Here is a 5,161-nt window from a genome sequence, read left to right as displayed (position 1 = left end):
AGGGAAATTATTTTTTTAAGGAAGCTTTGGTGATAGAACTGGGAGATGCTCATTGTGTCAAACAACAAACAGGTTAATCAAAAGACATTTTACCACAAAATATTTATGCAATACAATAAATACATTAAATAATTAGAAAATGATATGTATTTCAAGAGATTATGTATCACAACCACTATGTTGTTTGTTTAATAACTAAACAAAACAATGATTAACAGTCTACCAAAACTCAAAAGTTAGTACTTCTATTAAATATCACTCATTTTATAGAAAATACATTTTTATCCTACACAACTAAATCCATTATTTGAAGTACAATTTACTAGATTTTAATTAACAAGACTGAATAGAGTACTTCAGCAAATACACATTTTGCACAATCACAGTAGAAAGGAAATTCTTCTATAAACAAATCTTGACATTCATTGAGGATGTTACTGCAAGAGTTGATTAATAAGATACTGTAGGTTTGATTTATCTTGAATTTCAAAAAGCATTTGCTAAGGTCACTCACAAAACAACTTAAATTAAGGGTGGGTGTGGGGAAAATGTTATTAAATTAGATAGAAATTTAGCTGGAGAGTAGAAAGCAAAGAATAGTAATAAGTGGTGTTAGATCTGACTGGATCACAGTGACAAGTAATGTACCTCAGTGATCTGTGCTGTTTGCAATTTATATTTGATGTTGACTCTGGAATGACTAATAAAATAATGAAGTTTACATATGAACTTAAGATTTTTAGGGTGGCTAACTGTATCAAAATATCCTGCACTGGGCCAAATGTTGCAAATGATGTTTAAGTATCAAAAATGTAAGGTGATGCATGTAGGTTTTCACAATTCAAATTACTGTTACAAGTTAAACTAGAATACATAAGATACTGCAGTTGGAAAAGAAAAAGGAGAGTGTTGTGATTGAAAAATCACGTTACCTCATCTAAGTAGTGTATTGTAGCTAGCAATAGAGCTAACAGAATTTTCAGTAGCATCTACAGAAATACTGAATAGAAGACAAGGGATTTTACTGTTGTTTCACTGTACAGATCACTTATCAGACTTCATTTAAAGTGCTTTAGTTTTTGTTTCCCTTCCTCAAAGACATTGCATTGTTGAAAGAAGTTTAGAGAAGAGGCAGTAGGATGATGCCAGAGGTTGTGGAACTGTTCTATGACTCCTCAGTCTCTAAAGTTGTTTTCTTGGGAGAGAGATGGGTCAGAGGTGAAAATTTGATACGTTTAAGATTAAGGGTGCAGATCCAAACTGTTTAGCAGTGAAAACAAGACAAGGGGGGCATAGGTTGAAATTGTGGCAGAGTAGGAGTCATCTGCAATTTTGACAGTTACTTTTCAAACAGGGTGGTTGATTTTTGGAATGAGTTGCCTTCAAACAGTGGAAGAGGTAGAAACCTTCAGAGTTCAAGAAAAGGTTGGATGAATACACAAGCAGTAAGAGGTGGTGATAATTTGTAGGTGCATGGGACATCCTTGGCAGGCTATGCTAACAAGTTTCTTTTTGTCCCTTTAAGATTTTACTTTAAAGTAAAAGACTTTTGCTTGAATACATCCAATATTTTGAAAGGAAGCTTGCCAAATTTGTTTTTCAAAAGAACTGATAAAAGAAATGGAACTTTATCAGTATTCATGAGATAACAAACTTTAACTGTTTACTATTATGATGTACATGTTAATTTTACAGCTTCTAATGGTGGATTGCAACAGACAAAAGAGAAACCTAGATTTTTAGAAGGCTACAAATAAAATCAACTAGGAGTTGTGTAAAGAAAGTGCCTTCTCTGTCTGAAAGAATTGCAAAAAAACAACTGATTTTACAATTCATTTAAAATTTTTTAAAAAAGATATACCCACTTAAAGGATGGGGAAAAAAGATGTACTTGATTTAACAAGCATGCATTACTAGTTTTCTGTGTACATGTTTCTCATTGGAAGTCTAGTTGGATTAATAATTAAGAGAGCCTTGAACATTTACTTTATGATGGTGGCAATTACTGGCCAGTTCTACTCTAGTAAATATTCAAGGAATATTCTGGGAAGTTTAAATGCAAGTGTAACAAAACTTGGAGCTAAAACTAGCTATTCTTTTCTCTTCTATACAGGTATCACAGCATAAAGAGAGAGATGCACATAGCTAAACCCTTTCTTCCACAGACTCCAACTGAATCCCAGGAACATCTTCAATCTCCTCTACCCATTTATGTGGAATCCTACCATACTGATTGGCAAATAAAAGAATAGTGTTTGTTATCCAAATTTATATTACACAACTTTATAAAATACTATTACTACATTAAATCTAATATGTAACTGCTACATTAAAAGATTTCTTCATTAAGAGTAAGCAATATAAACATTGACGTGAATTTGGAATTTATATTTCAAGAGACAAGCAGTTTTGTCAAAGTAAGCTAACTAATGAAACTAAATATATTGTACTCTTAAACATTAGAAAGACAACAGCAGAAAAATAAGATGTGAACAGACATAACTATTTGAAATTACAACTGGGAAGCTATTGGAGGTTGCAGTAACCATTTAATAAAATACTAACATGTAAAACAGTATGCTTACCTGGCTAACTACAACTAATTAAATTACAAACCTAGATGCCAAACCTTGACTAAGTTCAACTGCTATAAATACCTGAATATCACTTAGTGTTTTGAGAAACCTCAGGTTCAATGGTTGAACATGTTCCATGGTAGGGATGTTATAATCATGTCCCATGTAATGGATACGGCTCACTGGGCACACTACACATGCTGTACCACTTCCAAAATCTCCAGTAGCTATACAAAGACATTAATTCACATACATCAGATTCCCTTATAAACTGAACTTTCTCATTGTGTGAGTGTTTTGTAAGACAGGAGTAATATGTTCAAGCAACAAAGTTTTACTTATATTAAATGTTACACATTGCATGGTACAGTATATTAAAATAATTTAAAAAGGTTTAATGAATAGTAAGTTGCAAAAATAATTGAATCCTAATCCCTTTACAACCATTGGACATCTTGCTTACCAAAGACACTTTTGGTAGATAAATTAGAGACATAACCACTCACCAGAACTGTATATATTACCAACACATCAAAAAGCTCCTGAATGAATTCAAACTATATTCAGAACATTAAACTACTGGAAGACAGTTACAGGATGAGTCACACTATTCATGTATATCTCCCAAAGAGCCAAATATAAAACTTTCCACATAGCATATACAAATAAAATGACCATGTAAAATAACATATATAAAAATTTCAGACAACAGTAATAGCAAGTACAATTTGAAAAACACAGTTCATGTTATATTAGTATATTACAATACTTCATGAAGACACTTAAAGATCATACCAGAATTTGTTTTCATTTGATGTATCACAGATAAATGCACTCTTTTATTGTATACTACAGATTATTTGTACCAAGATTTACTTTATCTAGCTAAAAACCAAAATGAGAATATTTAATTATTAAGAGTTAGGAATTAAAACTTTATAGTGGTCCCAAAATTTTTGCTTGGAAGGAATCTAACAGACACCAATTTGATATTGGAACTGCAGATAGCCTGATGTGGCTTTGCTATAAGAAAAACAAAGAAATGTAGTAAAATTAAAAATAGTGTTCATTTGTTTTACCTGGTTTTCCTTTAGAGCATGTAGTACTTCTTTCATAGTTATCAGTCTTTCAGATACCTTGAACTCATTCTGTAAAGGAGAAACAAGTTTTTAGTATGTGAAACAGACATTTTGGAAAAAAGGAATAAAACTAACTTTTGTTCAAAACATACATTTTAAAAAACAAAAAATTCTAGCATCTTTAGATTATTCTGTTTGTTGAGTAATTTTTGTAAGTAAATAACTGAAAGATTTTCCTATTTAATAGGTCTGATTTCTTCGGATGTTGCTAAACGATCATTTCTAAATTAGGTAAATATGTTTAAAAGAAAAAGGTCTCACCCATGTTTTGGCTAAATCTAACAAACTCTGTCTTGTCACACCAGGAAGAATTAATCCATTCAGAGGGGTGTTATTAACTCTTTCTCTATGAGGGTCAACAAAAAAAATATAATTGTATGTCTATGGCTTTATAGCTACAAGTTTTTGTTGTTTTTTTAATGAGCTTATTCTTAACCAAGATTTAATTGTAATACTTTTCTAAATCATGGTTTTATACTGAACTAATAGTTTATTGTTACTGTGTTTAATACTCATATTTAACTGATAAATACATCAAATCATGATATAAATACAGATAACTGGATATATTGACATCCTGTACAAGGTTCAGACTAACCTCCTTTCTCATTTATTAACAGTACAAATATGTTCATCGTTCCCACTTCTGTTAACTGATGATCTTCTCCAAATATCCACAACACTTGCTGTAAATTCATTTTTCAGCATGTCTTTGGATGTAAATTGTTGGGCTATAATTTCTAACAAAAATAATGAAAGGAATTTATTACAGTAAATTAGATTTTCATAAACTACAAAATACAAAAATTGCATTAAGCCTTAATTATTAAAGTAGAATAGGATTAAAATAAGATTTAAATATACATATTGAATTCAGCCACATTTACCTATATACAAAATGTTACATATAAAACTTCTTAAATATAGATGTGAAACAAATTTTAGGATACTGTTAAAAGTAGAAAATATGTTTCAGGTATAAACTGTGGTTGCTAAAATAAGACAAACATATGTTTTAAGCTACTGTTGTTAGAATAGAGTAAATTACAAACTTTGTGAACCTGACAATGACGAAAGAAGGTCAAAATGTTGTTCACTCCTCCATTAGTGCTTTCTCTACCCATACCAGTCGTTTTTAAGAGTATAATTTTCTCTACATATGAGTTTGCTTGTCATCACAGATTACAGTTATGCTTTGTTTACAAGCCTTTTATATGGCATCTTGTCAACTATTTTCAGAAAATCCAGATACAAATCTACACCTTTAACCCCTCCTCTAGTAAAGTCATGTCAACTATCACATAAGATTCTAAGTTGTTAAATAACTTAGAAGTTTCAAGACTTTCCAAAATTTCTCCACAACTGATGTAAGACAAGTAATTACTGGAACAATTGTCAACTCTTTCTTACTGTGAAGATGATCTTGGAAGGTCAAAACACTGTTCT

At 31.0% G+C, this 5,161-nt stretch overlaps 2 long non-coding RNA genes across 2 annotated transcripts; both read right to left on the bottom strand.

The window, feature by feature from the left end:
* Positions 1–2,052: 2,052 nt before the first annotated feature.
* Positions 2,053–2,812, bottom strand: LOC143242655 (uncharacterized). The gene is made up of 2 exons (XR_013023041.1): positions 2,658–2,812; positions 2,053–2,229 (listed from the first exon to the last, which is right to left on the bottom strand). It is a non-coding gene; the product is annotated as an uncharacterized LOC143242655 (long non-coding RNA).
* An 832-nt stretch (positions 2,813–3,644) lies between these two features.
* LOC143242656 (uncharacterized) lies at positions 3,645–4,446 on the bottom strand. Its single transcript, XR_013023042.1, has 3 exons — positions 4,314–4,446; positions 3,977–4,061; positions 3,645–3,724 (listed from the first exon to the last, which is right to left on the bottom strand). It is a non-coding gene; the product is annotated as an uncharacterized LOC143242656 (long non-coding RNA).
* Positions 4,447–5,161: the final 715 nt, after the last annotated feature.

Source organism: Tachypleus tridentatus, unplaced genomic scaffold, assembly GCF_004210375.1.
Source record: "Tachypleus tridentatus isolate NWPU-2018 unplaced genomic scaffold, ASM421037v1 Hic_cluster_2, whole genome shotgun sequence".
Taxonomy (NCBI): domain Eukaryota; kingdom Metazoa; phylum Arthropoda; class Merostomata; order Xiphosura; family Limulidae; genus Tachypleus; species Tachypleus tridentatus.
This window is presented reverse-complemented; position numbering and strand designations above follow the sequence as displayed.